Raw genomic sequence first — 17,984 nt, 5'->3', positions numbered from 1 at the left:
ATCACTAAAATCCTCCCTTTCCTCTCCATTCATTCATTCATTCAATCTTATTTATTGAGCATTTACTGTGTGCAGAGCATTGTACTAAGCACTTGGAATGTACAATTTGGCAACCCATAGATAACAGAGACAATCCCTGCCCAACAACAAGCTCACAGTCTAAAAGAGGGATACAGACAGCAAAACAAAATAAAACAAGTAGTCAGGCATCAATACCATCAAAATAGATCATTAGAATTATAGCTATATACAGATCATTAATATAACAAATTGAGTAATAAATAATATATACAAATATACACAAGTGCTGTGGGGAAGGGAAGGGGGTAGAACAGAGGGGAGGGAGGATAATGGGGAGGGAAGGAAGGGAAGAGGGAAAAGGAGGTCTCAGGCTGGGAAGGCCTCTTGGAGGAGGTGAGCTCTCAGTAGGGCTTTGAAGAGGGGAAGAGACTTAGTTTGGTGTATGTGAGGAGGGAAGGCGTTCAAGGTCAGAGGTAGGACGTGGGCCAGGGGTCGACTGCAGGACAGGCGAGGACGAGGCACATTGAGGAGGTTAGCGGCGGCAGAGGAGCGGAGTGTACGGGGTGGGCTGTAGGAGGAGAGTAGGGAGGTGAGGTAGGAGGGGGCAAGGTGATGGACAGCTTTGAAGCCAAGGGTGAGGAGTTTTTGCTTCATGCGAAGGTTGATAGGCAACCACTGGAGGTTTTTGAGGAGGGAGTGACATGCCCAGAGCATTTCTGTAGAAGGATAATCTGGGCAGCGGAGTGAAGTATAGACTGAAGTGGGGAGGGACAGGAGGATGGGAGATCAGAGAGGAGACTGACACACTAATCCAGTCAGGTTGTTATGAGAGCTTGTACGAGCAAGGTAGCAGTTTGGATGGAGAGGAAAAGGCGGATCTTGGCGATGTTGTGAAGGTGAGCCCAGCAGGTTTTGGTGATGGATTGGATGTGTGGGGTGAATGAGAGAGCAGAGTCAAGAATGACGCCAAGGTCTCAGGCCTGTAAGACGGGAAGGATGGTAGTATCCTCCACTGTGATGGGAAAGTCAGGAAGAGAACAGGGTTTGGGAGGGAAGATAAAGAGCTGAGTCTTGGTCATACTGAGTTTTAGGTGGTGGCAAGACATCCAGGTGAAGATGTCCTGAAGGCAGGAGGAGATACAAGCCTGGAGGGAGGGAGAGAGAACTGGGGAGGAAATGTAGATTTGGATGTCATCTGCATAGAGATGGTAGTTGAAGCAATGGGAGCAAATGAGTTCACCAAGGGAGTGAATATAGATAGAGAACAGAATGGGACCAAGAACTGACCCTTGAGAAATGCCTACAGTTAGTGGATGGGAGGGGGAGGAGGATCCCACAAAGGAGACCGAGAATGAACGTCCAGAGAGATGAGGAGAACCAGGACAGGATGGAGTCCATGAAGCCAAGGTTGGATAATGTGTTGAGGAGAAGGGGAAGGTCGACAGTGTCAAAGGCAGCTGAGAGGTCGAGGAGGATTAGGATAGAGTAGGAGTCATCCAAACTGCTACTACGTTAATACAATCACTTATCCTATCCCTTCTGGATTGCCACATCTGCTTCCTTGTTGACCTCCCAGCCTCCTTTCTCTCCCCACTCCAGTTCATACTTCACTCTGTTACCGGGATCATTTTTCTACAAAAACACTCAGAGCATGTTTCCCCACTCCTCAAAAAACTACCGTGAATACCTATCCACCTCTGCATCAAACAAAAACTCCTCACCATTGACTTCAAAGCCCTCATAACCTTGCCCGTTCCTACCTCATGTCACTACTCTCCTACTACAACCCAGACCACACCTTCTCACCCTCTCACTGTGCGGTGATCTCATCTATCTCCCCACAGACACCTCTCCCACATCCTGCCTCTGGTTTGGAACGCCCTCCTCAAGTCCAACAGAGAATGACTCTCCCCCTCTTCAAAGCCTTATTGAAGGCACATCTCCTCCAGAGGCCTTCTCTGACTAAGCTCCCCTTTCCTCTTCTCCCATTCCCTTCTGCACCACCCTGACTTGCTCTCTTTATTCTCCTCCCTCCTAGCCCCACAGCACTTATGTACATATCTGTAATTTATTTGCTTATATTAATGTCTGTCTCCTCCCTGCCCTCTCCAAACTGTAAGCTCATTGTGGGCAGGAATGTGTCTGTTGATTGTTTTGTGTTTAGTCAATGCTCTGCATACAATAAGCCCTCAATAAATATGATTGAATGAATGAATGAAGGCCCAGTGGAATAACTTGAGCTTTATCAAGTTCTTGCAAAGCCGACCTCTGCTCTCTCCATGAAGGCTGACACTCTCGAGAGTAGAATGGGGCTCCTTGTTCTATTGAGAAATTTGGAATCTCTAGAATTGCATGAAGTATTTCACAGTTTGCTAGAAATGTGAGGAATAGAGGGAAAAAAATGTGTTGGGTGTGAATTATCTCATTCACAGGGGAATTTTAACTCAGGAAATAGTCCAAAAACATGCAGTAAAAGTCCCCAACTACTGAAAGGGAGGGTAGCTGATAGCTGAGGTGATTAATAATTATGGTATTTGATAAGTGCTTACCATGTACCAAGTACTATACTAAGCACTGGAGTGGATACATACAAATGAGGTTGGACACAGTCCCTGACCTATATGGGGCTCACAGTCTCAATCCCCATTTTACAAATGAGATAACTGAGGCACAGAGAAGGTGACTTTCCCACGGTCACACAGCAGACAAGTGGCAGAGCCAGAATTAGAACTCATGATCTCTGACTCCCAGGCCCATGTTCTAGCCACTAAGCCATGCTACTTCTCAATTGCAATGTAATTTCAGTTAAATTCCTCCCTCCCTAAAAATCTGCAATGTAACACAAGGCAATAAAATAGCCATTGGGTATTATGTACTCTGGGATTTTGGATTCCTAGTTCTGTCATGTTAGGACACCGTGAATGTGTTTGACGAAGATAATTTTTCGTTGGAAAATTTCCCGCTGTCCAACGTGTTGCTTAATGCCAAGTGCCAACCTCTCACAGTCACCAATTGGATGGTACAGACGGGATCGGCAATTCTGGAGTCATGAAACTGATCCGGATGGCAGCGCCAAAGTGCTTGGCACATAGTAAGAGTTTAACAAATGCTGTAATTATTATCCACATCAGTATTTATTGAAAACACACTAGTTTCGTGGAGCTGTACCGAGTGCCTAATGGGTGCAGAGCACACTAGTAATAGTAGTATTGGGATTTGTGAAACACGGGAATAATTGTCACTAGCCCCCATCTCATACCAACTGGGAATTTCCTAGTCTGGGAAAGTTCAAAGTGAAAAGCCAAACCACCAAGGTTACTGTGAAAAGCTTTACTTAATTCTTAACCCAAGTGAAGGGAGTAACACATACACACACACTCACATTCACTCCAATGAATGTCTGCTACTGGTCTCTTGGTCAAGGGAGCCCGTCCAGCTGACCCCACGTCGGAAGGTTTGGAGACGTTCCCAGCGGCTTGGTTATGCTCGAGTCTGGGCTGGCGGCACAAACCGCTGATGCTGCAAGCCTCCGGTTGCTCTTTTCCACCGGGCGATTCAAAGCGACCACCTTTAATCTGCCTTGGGCATCGCAACAGCTCCACATGGCCGTAGTCGAGTGGTCCAGGCTCCCTCTGAGGCTTCTCCCCGTAGACCACCTTTGCAACTGTCCTGAAGCAGAGCAACCCGATTCCTTCACAGATTCCGCGTTCGCTGTTGTAGTTCAGAGGATCAAAAACAGTCACAGTAATTATTTGTTTTGTTGTTTTATGGCCTATGTTAAGACCTTACTATGTGCCAGGCACTGTACTAAGACCTGGGGTAGATACAAGGTTGTCAGGTTGGACACAGTCCCTGTCCTGCATGGAGCTCTCAGTCTTAATCCTCATTTTACAGATTAGAAATGCAAAGCACAAAGTGAAGTGACTTACCCAAGGTCACACAACAGACCAGTGGTGGAGCTGGAATTAGAACCCAGATCCTTCAGTCTCTAGGGCCTGTGCTCTATCCACTAGGCCACACCGCTTCTCTATTACAAGGTAAACACATCAAAACCCTTCTTATTGCACCCAGAACTCATAATCCAAATGGGGGTAAGAATATAATAGGCATGGACCTGGAAGTCATGGAGACCTAGGTTCTAATTCCGGCCCTGCCACTTGGCTGTCGTGTGACCTTGGGCAAGTTATTTCACTTATCTGAGCCTCAGTTACCTCATCTGTAAAATGGGAATTAAGACTGTGAGCCCTGTGTTGGTCAGGGGCTGTGTCCAGCCTGTTTAGCTTGTATCTATCCCAGCGCTTAGCACAGTGACCGACACATAGTAAGCACTTAACAAATACCATTTAAACAAAAAAAGAAACAGGAAATAGAGAGCAACTAGATTTGTTCCAAAGGGAAAACAGGCTTCTAACAGGTGGTGTGGTCTGTCAGGAAGCAGCAGAGCTAACTTGCTGTGGGCAGGGAACATTATAGTGGTATATTGTACTCTCCCAAGCACTTAGTACAGTGCTCTGTACACAGTAAATGCTCAATAAATACCACTGAATGATTGATTGATCAGAAATGGGCAGCTAAAGAGCCCCCGATCTCTCAGTCTTGTAGAGAATCAGGGCTGTTCACGTAGCTTTATACTGAATGCTTCTCCTCCTCAGGACTGGAAAGTTGTTGAGGGAAGGAATCATGTCTTCCAACTCTATTGTACTCTCCCAAGCACTTAGGACAGTGCTCTGCACACAGTAAGTACACAGTAAAGAACATGTATCGAGTGTGGCCTAGTGGAAAGAACAAGGTCCCGGGAGGCAGAGGACCTGGGTTCTAAAACTGACTCTGCCAGCTGCTTGCTTTGTGACCTTGGGCAGGTCACAACTTATCTGTGCCTAAGTTTCCTCAACTATCAAATAGGGATTCAATTCCTGTTTTCCCTCATACTTAGACTGTGAGCCCCATGTGGGACAGGGACTGTGTCTGACCTAATTAACTTGTACCTACCCCAGCTCTTAGTACAGTGTTTGAAAAGTAGTACGTGTTTAACAAATACCATAATTAATTGCAGGGCACTGTGCTGGAAGAGCACTTAGGAGGTGTTTGAGAACATTAAAAAAATCCTGAAAAATACCAGGTCCCCTACTACTAATAATTTTGGTACTTGTTAAGTGCTTACTATGTGCCAAGCACTGTTCTAAAGCACTGGGGTAGATACAAGTTAATCAGGTTGGGCAAAGTCCCTGCCCCATATGGGGCTTACACTCCTAATCCCCATTTTAATAATAATAATAATGTTGGTATTTGTTAAGCGCTTACTATGTGCAGAGCACTGTTCTAAGCGCTGGGGTAGACACAGGGGAATCAGGTTGTCCCATGTGGGGCTCACAGTCTTAATCCCCATTTTACAGATGAGGGAACTGAGGCACAGAGAAGTGAAGTGACTTGCCCACAGTCACACAGCTGACAAGTGGCAGAGCTGGGATTCGAACTCACGAGCCCTGACTCCAAAGCCCGTGCTCTTTCCACTGCGCCACGTTTTACAGATGAGGTAAGTGAGGCACAGAGAAGTGAAGTTACTTGCCCAAGGTCACACAGCAGACATATGGCAGAACTGGGATTAGAACCCAGGTCCTTCTGACTCTAGGTCCATGCTCTATCTACTAGGGCACACGGCTTCTTCTGTCCTCAAGAATGCCATCTAATGGGTAGAGAAGTTTTTTCTTTTTTTCTTTTTTTCCTATATTTTATGGTATTTATTGATCATTCATTCATTCATTCAATTGTATTTATTGAGAGCTTACTGTGTGCAGAGCAAGGTACTAAGTGCTTGGAAAGTACACTTCAGCAACAAATTGAGACAATCGCTACCCAATACGGGCTCACAGTCTATAAGTGGCGGGGAGACAGACAACAAAACAAAACAAGTGGACATGGATCTGTAGCATCAATATAAATAATTAGGATTATAGATACATACACATCATTAATAAAATAAATACTATAATAAACATGCACATATATACAAAAATGCTGTGGGGAGGGAGAGGGGGTAGAGCAGAGGGAGGGAGTTGGGGTGGTGGGGAGGGGAGGAGAGGAGCAAGGGGAAAAGGGGGGCTCAGTTTGGGAAGCTCTCCTGGAGGAGGTGAGCTTTCAGTAGGGCTTTGAAGGGGGGAAGTGTGCTAGTTTGGTGGATGTGAGGAGGGAGGGCATTCCAGCCCAGAGGTAGGACGTAGCCCACGGTGGGATAGGCAAGAACGAGGCACAGTGAGGAGGTTAGAAGCAGAGGAGCAGAATATGCATGCTGGGCTGTAGAAGGAGAGAAGGGAGGTGAGGGAGGAGGGGACAGAGTGATGGAGAGCTTTGAAGCTACTAATGAGGAGTTTTTGCTTGATGGTTGATAAGCAACCACAGGAGATTTTTGAGGAGGGAGTGACATGCCCAGAACGTAGGAGCATAATCTGGGCAGCAGGGTGAAGTATAAACTGAAGTGGGGGGAGACAGGAGGTTGGGAGATCATAAAGTATGCTGATGCAGTAATCCAGTTGGGATATGATGAGTGATTGTACTAACAAGGTAGCAGTTTGGATGGAGAGGAAAGGGTGCCAAAGAAACTTGGCAATATTGTGAAGGTGAGACTGGCAGGTTTTGGTGAAGGATTGGATACGTGGAGGGAATGAGAGAGCGGAGTCAAGGATGATACTAAGGTTGTGGACTTGTAAGACAGGAAGGATGGAAGTGCCGTCCACTGTGACGGAACAGTCAGGGAGAGGACAGGGTTTGGGAGGAAAGATAAGGAGCTCAGTCTTGGACATGTTGAGTTTTAGGTGGCAGGAGGACATCCAGGTGGAAATGTCCTGAAGGCAGGAGGAGATACGAGCCTGGAGGGAGGGAGAGAGAACAGGGAGGAGATGTAGATTTGGGTATCATCTGCATAGAGATGATAGTTGAAGCCCTGGGAGCAAATGAGTTCACCAAGGGAGTGAGTATAGATGGAGAAAAGAATGGGACCAAGAACTGACTCTTGAGGAACCCCTACAGTTGGGAGGAGGAGGAGGAGCCTGCGAAGAGACCAAGAATGAATGGCTACAGTGATGAGGAGAAGCAGGAGAGGACAGAGTCCGTGAAGCCAAGGTTGGATAACGTGTTGAGGAGAAGGGGATGGTCGACAGTAACAAAGGCAGCTGAGAGAGGGAGGAGGATTACGATAGAGTAGGAGCCATTGCATTTGGCAAGAAGGAGGTCACTGGTGGCTTTTGAGAGGGCAGTTTCATTGGACTGGAGGGGCCGGAAGCTAGATTGGAGGGGTTCCAGGGGAGAGTTGGAGTTGAGGAATTTGAGACAGCAAGTCTAGACGACTCGCTCTAGGAGTTTGGAAAGTAAGGGTAGAAGGGAGATGGGGTGATAACTGGAGGGGGCAGTGGGGTCAAGGGAGGGTTTTTTTAGGGTGGGGGAGACTTGGCAGTGTTTGAGGGTAGAGGGGAAGAAGCCGTTGGAGAGTAAGTGGTTGAAAATGGAAGCTAAGCGGAGGAGAAGGGAAGGGGTGAGAGTTTTTATAAGGTGAGAGGGATTGGGTCAGAAGCGGGAGTGGAGGGGTTGGCACTTGAGAGGAGGGAGGAGATGGCCTCTGAAGATACCGCTGGGAAGGATGGGAAAGTAGAGGAGGGGATCAAGAGCATGGGTGATGGGGTGGGGGGGGGGGGGTGGGGGGGTGGAGAAGGGGGAAGGGTGACTTTGGGGAGCTCGGACCTGATGGTGTTAATCACTTACTTGATCACTTGTTAATCACTTGATCACTGTACTAAATGCCTGTGATAGTACAATACAACAGAGTTGTTAGATGCAGTCTCTGCCCACAAGGAGTTTGCAATCGACAGGAGGATATAGACATTAAAATAGATTAAGAATAGGGGAGAGGTGACAAATTTAAACAGTGGGAGGAAAAATGCAGAGATATAAGCAGTAACAACAAGAGATGTGTCTACTAATTCTGTTGTATTGTAGTCTCTCCCAAGCGCTTAGTATACAGGTCTCTGCACACAGAGCTCAGTAAATACGATTGAATAGAATTGACTTGACTCATAGTGAGGCTCTAAGCAGAGTTCATGTAGCAAATATAAACTCAAGTGCTAAATTGGGGCAGCCATATCAGGTGGAGTGGGAATTAGTCAGAGAATGATCCCTGGAGGAGGTGGAATTTCAGGAGGCTTTGAACATGAGAGGGATATGCTTTGGCAGAAAGGGATGTGGTGTGTTGAATTTGAGGTGGGGTTTGGAGTTCCAGGCAAGGGAGATGGTATGTACAATAATGAAGCAGAGATTCAGAGCTTGGGAAGAGCCTAGGATGTCAGCTGGGATGTAGCGAGAGAAGAAAGTCTGCTTGAAATGTGGAGAGAGCCAATGAGACTACGATTTTGGTCATAAGTTGTTTGCTCCTTGAGGACAGGGAACTTGTCTACCAACTCTACTGTACTCTGCCAAGTTCTTAGTACAGTGTTCTGCACACACTAAATGCTCAGTAAGTACCATTCAAACTGGTCTGAAACTGGTCTGATCTAGCTTCCATTTCTAATACTACATGGATTGAAAATAGTGTTTTTATTCCCAAAGCAATGTCACATTTCTCATATCATTTGTGTCCTCACAACAATCTTGTGGCATATGGGAAGGCAGGTATTATTATTCCCATTTTCCAAATGAGGAAACTGAAGCCCAGAGAGGAACTTACCCAAGGTCACTCACCCAAGGATTAGAACCCAAGCCCTCCAGCTCCCAGACCAGTGCTCTTTCCACTCTACAACACTGCCTTCCTGGGTCAATAGTTCCTTCGGTGGTCCCAGAAGAGGCAGAAATGGGACCAAAGATAAAAATCAATCTCCTGATCTTCATCCTTTGCCTATGTGATTGTCATTTCCCACATTGCTCCTGAACTTCTGAAGTTCTTTGGTTTAGGTTTTCTTTTTTTTGGGTGTGGGAAGGGTGGAGGGGTGGTGAGGGAAGAATCTGTGTGAAAGCAGTTTATTCTGGGAAGGAACCCCCTGGCCTCCTGGATATTATTTTGCCACATTAGGAAGAATTTGACTTCCTAGTCATCGATGTTTCCAACCGAACTCCATTCCCCGTTCAAATAAAATAGCATTTTAGAAAGCCGTTGTCTAAGTTTAAGATGGATTGCAGTCATATTTCCAACCCTCTTGGCCGGTAGCAGACAGCTGTTGTGATCTCTCCTGCTACACAAACACTTCAGGTTCCAGAGGTTGTCAGTGAGGAGGGCAGACACAGTCCGTGGGTGTCCTGCGATGAGCCAAACATCTCAGTGTATTTTCCTGGGTTTGGGAGGCTGGTTTTTCGCCTGCCACCTTTCCCCATAAATGGCAGCCCAAAGTACAATCCGCAGGCCAGCGACCCCACATGTTTTTAATTTATTTGCCCATAATTCAACATCCTGACATTTTGCTAAGCGTTCCTAGCTTCCAAGAGGCCCCTTGACCTGCTTTCTTTTGGTCCAGAAAACTGTTTTTATCGTTCCCGGAGGGGTCTCGACCCAGGGAAGACTTGTAGCTTTCCCAGGCATCAGAATCTATCTGAGTGCTCTCCTATCCCCACTGAGACCACCTCTCTGACCTGGTGCTCAGGGAGCCTCCAAAGTTTTATCAATCTATTGATCAATGGTATTTATTGAACTCTTACAATGTGCGGAACAGTGTAATGAGCATATGGGAGAGTACAATGCACCAGAATTAGCAGACATGTTCCCAGCCCATAATGAACTTACTGTCTAGAGGGGAAGACCAGGCTTCTGAGAAGTAGCTTGGCCTAGTGGAAAGAGCATGGACCTGAGAGGCAGAAGGACCTGGGTTCTTATGACGGCTCTGCCACTTGTCTGCTGTGTGACCTTGGGCAAGTCACTTAGCTTCTGTAAAATGGTGATTAAGACTGAGAGTCCCATGTGGGACAGAGACTGAGTCCAACCCAATTTGCTTGTATGCACTACAGTGCTCAGTCCTGGCACACAGTAAGCGCTAAACAAATACCACCAATCAAGATACTGACTCAGAGATTGGCCCTCAGAATCCAGATGAAGCAACGTTAGGCATGGAGAGGGTGGCATGAACAATTCCCCTCTAGACGGTAAGCTCATTGTGGGCAGGGAATGTGTCTGTCCTCAGCATTTAGTACAGTGCTCTGCACACAGTAAGTGCTCAGTAAATGCAATTGACTGGCTGCTAATTACTTCTTACCAGAAAAAGACACAGAGTGTCCTGAGCACTTTTAGGACAAAAATTTCTCAAAAAACCCCACAAAAAACAAACTGAACAAACATGAGATCAGTGCATTCTCAGTGGTTTTTCTTCTGGACGTTTTTTTCTGCTCGATTCTTGTAAAAAGGACACAGAGCACAGCTGTAGACAGCTGCAGTGGAGTATGATTTTTTCTTCCATGTCTCTTTTCTCATGGACAACCATGGCTCTCTGAGGCTAACCATCAAAGCATCCCATTCAGCTCAGAGAAAAATACGCAAGTCCATGGAAATTTGCTCCACTTTACTCTTCCAACCATTGACAATTCTCACCTTAAGGAAAAAACCTTTAAGAAGAGCAATGTGGCCCAGGGGATAGAACACGGGCTTCGGAGTCAGAAGGACTTGCGTTCTAATCCCAGCTCTGCCACCTATCTGCTGTGTGACCTTGGGCAAGTAACTTCACCTCTCTGCACCTCAGTTACCTCATCTGTAAAATGGGGATTAAAACTGTGAGCCCAGTGTGGAACATGGACTGTGCCCAAACTGATTAGCTTTTATCTACCCCAGTGCTTAGTAAAGTTCCTGGCAAATAGTAAATCCTTTACAAATGCCATAATAATAATGAACTTCTTTTTGTCTCAGTTACCTCATCTGTGAAATGGGTATTATAAAATGGGAAGCAGCGTGGCTCAGAGGAGAGAGCCTGGCCTTGGGACTCAAAGGTCATGGGTTCAAGTCCCGGATCTGCCACTGGTCAACTGTGTGACTGTGGGCAAGTCACAACTTCTCTGTGCCTCAGACACCTCATCTGTAAAATGGGGATTAACTGTGAGCCTCACGTGGGACAACCTGATTGCCCTGTATCTACCCAGTGCTTAGAACAGTGCTCTGCACATAGTAAACGCTTAACAAATACCAACATTATTAAGATTATTAGCCCCGTGTGGAACATGGACTGTTCAACCTGATGATCTTGAATCTACTCCAGCGCTTAGTACAGTGCCTGGAACTGTATCCTAATCTACTCATCTACCGAATCTACTCTATCCTAATCCCTCTCGATCTCTCAGCCGCCTTTGACACTGTCGACCATCCCCTTTTCCTCAACGCATTATCCAACCTTGGCTTCATGGACTCCGTCCTCTCCTGGTTCTCCTCTTATCTCTCTGGCCATTCATTCTCGGTCTCCTTTGTGGGCTCCTCCTCCCCCTCCCATCCCTTAACGGTAGGGGCTCCTCAAGAGTCAATTCTTGATCCCCTTTTGTTCTCCATCTGTACTCACTCCCTTGGTGAATTCATTCGCTCCCACAGCTTCAACTGTCAGCTCTACGTGGATGACACCTAAATCTACATCTCCTCCCCTGTTCTCTCTCCCTCCCTCCCTCCAGGGCCGTATCTCCTCCTGCCTCCGGGACGTCTCCACCTGGATGTCTGCCTGCCACCTAAAACTCAATATGTCCAAGAATAAGCTCCTTATCTTCCCTCCCAAATCCTGTCCTCTCCCTGACTTTCCCATCACAGTGGACGACACTACCATCTTTCCTGTCTCACAAGCCCTCAATCTTGGCATCATCCTAGTCTCCACTCTCTCATTCACCCTACATATCCAATCCTTCACCAAAACCTGCCAGTCTCACCTTCACAACATCAAAGATCCACCCTTTCCTCTCCATCCAAACCACCACCTTGTTAGTACAATCACTCATCATATCCCAACTGGATGACTGCATCAGCATCCTTTCTGATCTCCCATCCTTCTGTCTCTCCCCACTTCAGTCAGTCCATACTTCACTCTGCTGCCCGGATTATCTTTCTACAGAAACGCTCTGGACACGTCCCCCCTCTCCTCAAAAATCTCCAGTGGTTGCCTATCAACCTTCATATCAAGCAAAAACTCCTCACTATTGGCTTCAAAGCTGTCCAGCCCCTTGCCCCCTCCTCCCTCACCTCCTTTCTCCCCTTCTACAGCCCAGCCCACACATACTGCTCCTCAGCTGCCGCTAACCTTCTCACTGGGCCTTGTCTTCACCTGTCCCGCTGTCGACCCCTGGCCCATGTCCTACCTCTGGCCTGGAATGTGCTCCCTCTTCACATCTGCCAAACTAGCATACTTCCGTCTTTCAAAGCCCTCCTGAAAGCTCACCTCCTCCAGGATGTCTTCCCAGACTAAGCACCCCTTTTCCTCTGCTCCTCCTCCCCTCCCCATTGCCCCAACTCCCTCCTTCTGCTCTACCCTCCTCAATGCCCATAGCACTTGTGTATATATGTATGTATTTATTATTCTATTCATTTTATTAATAATGTGTATATATCTATAATTCTATTTATTTATATTGATGCTAATAATGCCTGTCCACTTGTTTTGTTCTGTTGTCTCTCTTCCCCCTTCTAGACTGTGAGCCCATTTTGGGGTAGGGATTGACTCTATCTTTTGCCAAACTGTCCTTTCCAAGCACTTAGTACAGTGCTCTGCACACTGCAAGCACTCAATAAACATGATTGAATGAATGAATGAATGAATGAATGAATGGAACATAGTAAGTGCTTTACAAATACCACTGGGGGAAAAAAAAAGAAAAAAAAACAGAAAAAGCCTAATGTTTTGGTACTTTATTCTCAGAAAAACCATCTTTAGAAGCCTTCTGTTCCTCCAGCTTATCTGGGGTTCCAATCAATTAATCAATCAATCAGTGGCGGCTCAGTGGAAAGAGCCCGGGCTTGGGTGTCAGAGGTCATGGGTTCGAATTCTGACTCTGCCACTTGTCAGCTATGTGACTGTGGGCAAGTCACTTAACTACTCTGTGCCTCAGTTACCTCATCTGTAAAATGGAGATTAAGACTGTGAGCCTCATGTGGGACAACCTGATTACCCTGTATCTACCCCAGCACTTAAAACAGTACTCTACACATAGTAAGTGCTTAACAAATACCAACATTATTATTATTATTTATTGAGAGGATTTATTGACCATTATGCTTTCAGCTTTCCGCTAATGCTAATCAATCAATGGTATTAATTGAGGATCTATTGTGTGTACTAGGCATCTACTGTTTCTAGAGTTTGGCCTATTATATAGGACACTATACTGGGTGCCCACTGTATACAGAGCACTGTACTAAATGTTTGGGAGAGTAGGTGACAAAATTCAATCCTTACCTCATAGAATCCTTTCTTCTCTAGACTGTAAGTTCCTTGTGGCAGGGAAAGTATTTTCCAATTCTGTTATTCTCTCCCAAGAGCTTATTGTAGTATCTGTACTGAAAAAGTGCTCAGTAGATATGACTGGTTGATAGATTACAGCAAAAGATAAGTAGAAAGATGCCTTTGGTGACTGTGAGTTAGAACTGAAATGGTGGTGAGATGGATGAGACCAGGGGAAAAGAGAATTGATCCGAGAAAGCCGCCTGAAGGAGGTGAGATTTCAGGAGGACTCTGAAAATAGAGAAAACTGAGGTCTGGTGGATTTTGAAGGGAAAGACGTTCCAAGGAAGGAGAGTGAAGAATGAGGCCCAGCGGTAAAGGTTGCTCGTGGTGAATGAAGAGTATATTGTATTCTCCCAATTGCTTAGTACAGTACCCCAGACACAGTAAGCATTCAGTAAATAGCATTGCTCGCTTGAATGATTGATTGGATTTTCCAGGAGAGAGAATATTCAGTTGTAGAAATGAGGCCTGCTAAACTTCCCTCTCTCTCCCATCCCTATTGTTTCTCAACCCTTTCTCCATCAGAGGGTCTGGCCCTGCGTATGGGCTGAAGGGAAGAGGTAAAATCTGAACCATGCAGCTTGGTTACTTATCAGGTCAGGTAAAGATTTGAAGGGGCAAAAGGTTCCCCTGTGATCTGGCAGAAATCACCAGATTTCAATTATCCAAGCTTAATCAATCAATCATATTTATTGACTGCTTACTGTGCACAGAGCACTGTACTGAGCATCACCAGATTTCAATTATCCAAGCTTAATCAATCAATCAATCATATTTATTGAGTGCTTACTGTGCACAGAGCACTGTACTGAGCACTTGGGAAAGTACAACATAGCAGAGTTTGTAGACATGTTCCCGGCCCTCAGCAAGCTTTCAGTCTGGAGGGGGAAACAGACATTCATTTAAAAAACAAACTATGGATACGTACATATGTGCTTCGGGGCTGAGGGAGGGGTGAATGAAGGGTGGAAATCCATGTGCAATGGAGAAGGGAGTGGGAGAAGAGGAATTGAGGGATTAGTCAGGGAAGGCCTCTGGAGGAGGAGATGCGCCTTCAATAAGGAGAGGGTGATTGTCAGTTATGAAGAGGGAGAGCATTCCAGGCCAGAGGCAGAATGTGAGCAAGAAGTAAATACAAAAAATATTTACAACTAGGGTGGACAGAACAAATAATCGAATAAACAAAGATGTATGAGTGCTGAAGATGGGTAAAAATAAAATAAGTTCCTAAGTGCTAGAGCTGGCTGCCTGATGGGTTTAAGTCTCAGGATGCAGGGCAATGAATCAGGAAGGCTTGTTGGAAATGATGGCATTTTAAGATACCTCTCAATGTGGTCAGTTGGATTTGGCCCCACAATCAATCGATTGTATTTACTGAGCGCTAACTGTGTGCAAGATCACTGTACTAAACGCTTGGGAGAGTACAGTATAACGGAACTGGTAAACCCATTCCCTGCCCAGAGGGAGCTTCCAGTTTAGAGGACTACGATCTACAGTCTGTGAAGATTCCTTCCCCACATCCGCCGCCACCCGCACTAGCGAGGGGATAAGGTGGTGGGCTTTGGACACTCTGATGACCAGGTCTCCTGGCTTCTGCTCTCCATGCCCACACTGCTATTTCCATTCTCCTCCTGCGTCTACTGGGGAAGAGGGATGAGGCCCGTATTTGCTTCTAACCTGGAGCTTGTTGTGGACAAGGAACATGTCTACCAACTCCGTTATACTGTACTCTCCCTAGCACTTAGTACAGTTCTCTGTACACAGTAAGTGCTCAATAAATACCATGGATTGATCAATTAATTGAAGCCTGGGATCATTACATGAGCCTCCTTACTGATCTCCTTCCATCCAGTCTCTCCCCTCTTTGATTTCTCCTTCTTTCTACTGTCCAGATCATCTTTCTGTAACAACATTCAAATACCCCTTCCCTTCTTCTCCAAGCTTCCAGTGGCCACCCACCTCTCCGTAGCAAAAGAACTCCTCCTAGGGGAAACAGCACAGGCCTGGGAGGCAGAGGGCCTTGCATTTTGATCCCAGCTTTGCCACTTGTCTGCCACGTGACCTTGGGCAAGTCACTTAACGTCTCTGTGCCTCAGTTTCCTCACTTTCAAAATGGGAATTAAATCCTCCTCCCTCCATCTTAGATTGGGAGCCCTATGTAGAACAGGGAATTCATCCATTCATTCAATCGTATTTACTGAGCACTTATTGTGTGCAGAGCACTGTACTAAGCTCTTGGGAAGTACAATTCAGCAACATAGAGAGACAATCTCTGCCCACAAGGAGCTCCAACCTGGCTATCTTGTATGTACCCCAGTGTTTAGTATAGTGCCTGGCACATATAAGTGCTTAACAAGTACCCTTAACATAAATGGGTGGGACGCAAGAATAAAGTCGAGCTAGGAGGTGGCAGAGAGCCAGGGCTGGCATGGAGAAGCGATTCTGATGTATAAAAAGGATTGAGCTGGTTGAGAGCCACGAGCGTCTGATCGATGTGAAGGAAAATGGATAAACCCCTGGCAACGTGTCAAATCCGCATTAAGTAAAAATGCCCGGTTCAATTTCATGGAGTCTACTAAATTCACCACATCAAAGGGATTAGTTGTTAATCCACATTAAGTCAATAAACCTCAAAACAGATTTGTCTTCACTGCACTAAAGACAGAGATAACACTTTAACATCCTCTCAATCTGCTCCTTCTTTCGAATCCCAGAGAATTCCCTTCGGCTGGTCGAGTTTCAAGATTAGATCTATTTTCAAGATTAGATCTATTATGGTTGACCTGTGGGGTGCAACTGATGGAATCAATGAGATAGCCACATCCATCTTTTAATAAAGCAGGAAAACGAGGATTAAAAAGTGGCAGTTTGAAATCGATCGTGCACTACAGCCAATCTCTCGGACATTAAATTGGTAAGACTTTCAAGCAAGGAGACCAGTTTGGCTGTTCGGGATCAATTTTCCTGCTCTAGTGGGAGTACCATATCTCAGAATGGCAGCTGGAGAGTTTCCAGTACTCTACCAGTCTCGGCTAGGGGAGGGAGAGTCGGGCAGGGGCCTACCCGTTCCATTCCTAGCTTGGCAGTGGCTAGCAAATGGAAGACAGTCTGCTACAAGTCAAAACTCACCTGTGCTGGGCAGCAGCAACGTGGGAGAGAGTCAAGGACAGAGACTCAAGCTTACTAAGTAGAAAGAGACCATGGTAAGCTACTTTATTTTTTACCAAGAAAACTCACTACCAGAACGATTGCAGGTGGAGGTGGGGCATTCTGGTAGAGCTGTGTCGGCGGCGTCGCTATGGGTCGGAAACGACTCGACAGCATAAGAAAGACAAGAGTGGGAGCACAACGTTAGAACCAACATGAAGCAAGGCATGCAGATTGAGGGCCACAGTGGGTTCGTGTCTGAGTAGAAGTGAAAATAATATTAATCACGGTATTTGTTAACAGCTTACTATACACCAAACGCTGTTCTAAGAGCTGAGGTAGACCCAAGTTAATCAGGTTGGTTTCAGTCCCCGTCCTTCAGGGCCTCTAAGTCTAAGTAGGAGTGAGTAGGATTATATCCTCATTTTATAGCTAGGTAACTGAGGCACAGAGAAGTGAAGTGACTTGCCCAAAGTCATACACCAGACAAGTGGAGGAGCCAAGATTAGAACCCCAGTCCCCTGACTCCCAGGCCTGGGCCCTTTCCATTAAGTCACACCGCTTCTCAAGGGGAGATATGGAAAATGACATGCAAAATATGGGTCATGTCACTTCCAGGAAGTAAAAGAGCATATTCCTCAGCTACAGGCAAATCACGCTTTGGGGAGAAGACCATCTGGTGAGATGCCCCTTGGATCTCCACTTCCTAAGACATGGATCTCTCCCCTTCTAGACTGTAAACTTGCCGTGGACAGGGAATGTGTCTGTTCTATTGTTCTGTTGTACTCTCCCAAGTGCTTAGTCAATGTTCTGTACACAGTAAATGCTCAATAAATACCACTGGTTGATTGATTACAGGAGAGAGGTGAGATGAATAGCTTTTATTAATCATTCTGGTTTAAAACCTGGGTGCATATTTCAGAGAAGGAAACGTGGAAAGACCATGGAAAGCAATGAATCTGCGTGTCATTATTGTTACTATTGATTATTAGTATTATTATTATTACTATTAACAATAATAATAATTGTGGTATTTGTTAAGTGCTTACTATGTGCCAGGCACTATACTAAGCGCTGGGGTGGATAAGAGTAAACTGAGTTGGACACAGTCCCTTTCCCATGTGGCTCTCCCCGTCTTAATCCCCATTTTACAGATGAGGTAACTGAGGCCTAGAGAAGTGAAGTGACTTGCCAAAGGCCGCACAGCAGACAAGTGGTGGAATTGGAATTAGAACCCATGACTTTCTGACTCCCGGGCCATGCTCTTTCAGCTACATCACATTGCTTCTCACTTCGCTATGCTGCTTCTTGGTTATTATGCTATGCACATAGTAATCACATTAAAATATCCACAGATTACATACTATATAATCATGTAGTTATATA

The 17,984-nt window shown here is 45.9% G+C and overlaps 1 non-coding gene across 1 annotated transcript; it reads left to right on the top strand.

The window, feature by feature from the left end:
* The first annotated feature begins 16,433 nt into the window (after positions 1-16,433).
* LOC114810499 lies at positions 16,434-16,570 on the top strand. The gene has a single exon (XR_003758198.1). It is a non-coding gene; the product is annotated as a small nucleolar RNA SNORA7 (small nucleolar RNA).
* The last annotated feature ends 1,414 nt before the right edge of the window (positions 16,571-17,984 follow it).

The sequence above is a fragment of the Ornithorhynchus anatinus genome, chromosome 3 (assembly GCF_004115215.2).
Source record: "Ornithorhynchus anatinus isolate Pmale09 chromosome 3, mOrnAna1.pri.v4, whole genome shotgun sequence".
NCBI classification, from domain to species: Eukaryota; Metazoa; Chordata; class Mammalia; order Monotremata; family Ornithorhynchidae; genus Ornithorhynchus; species Ornithorhynchus anatinus.
This window is presented reverse-complemented; position numbering and strand designations above follow the sequence as displayed.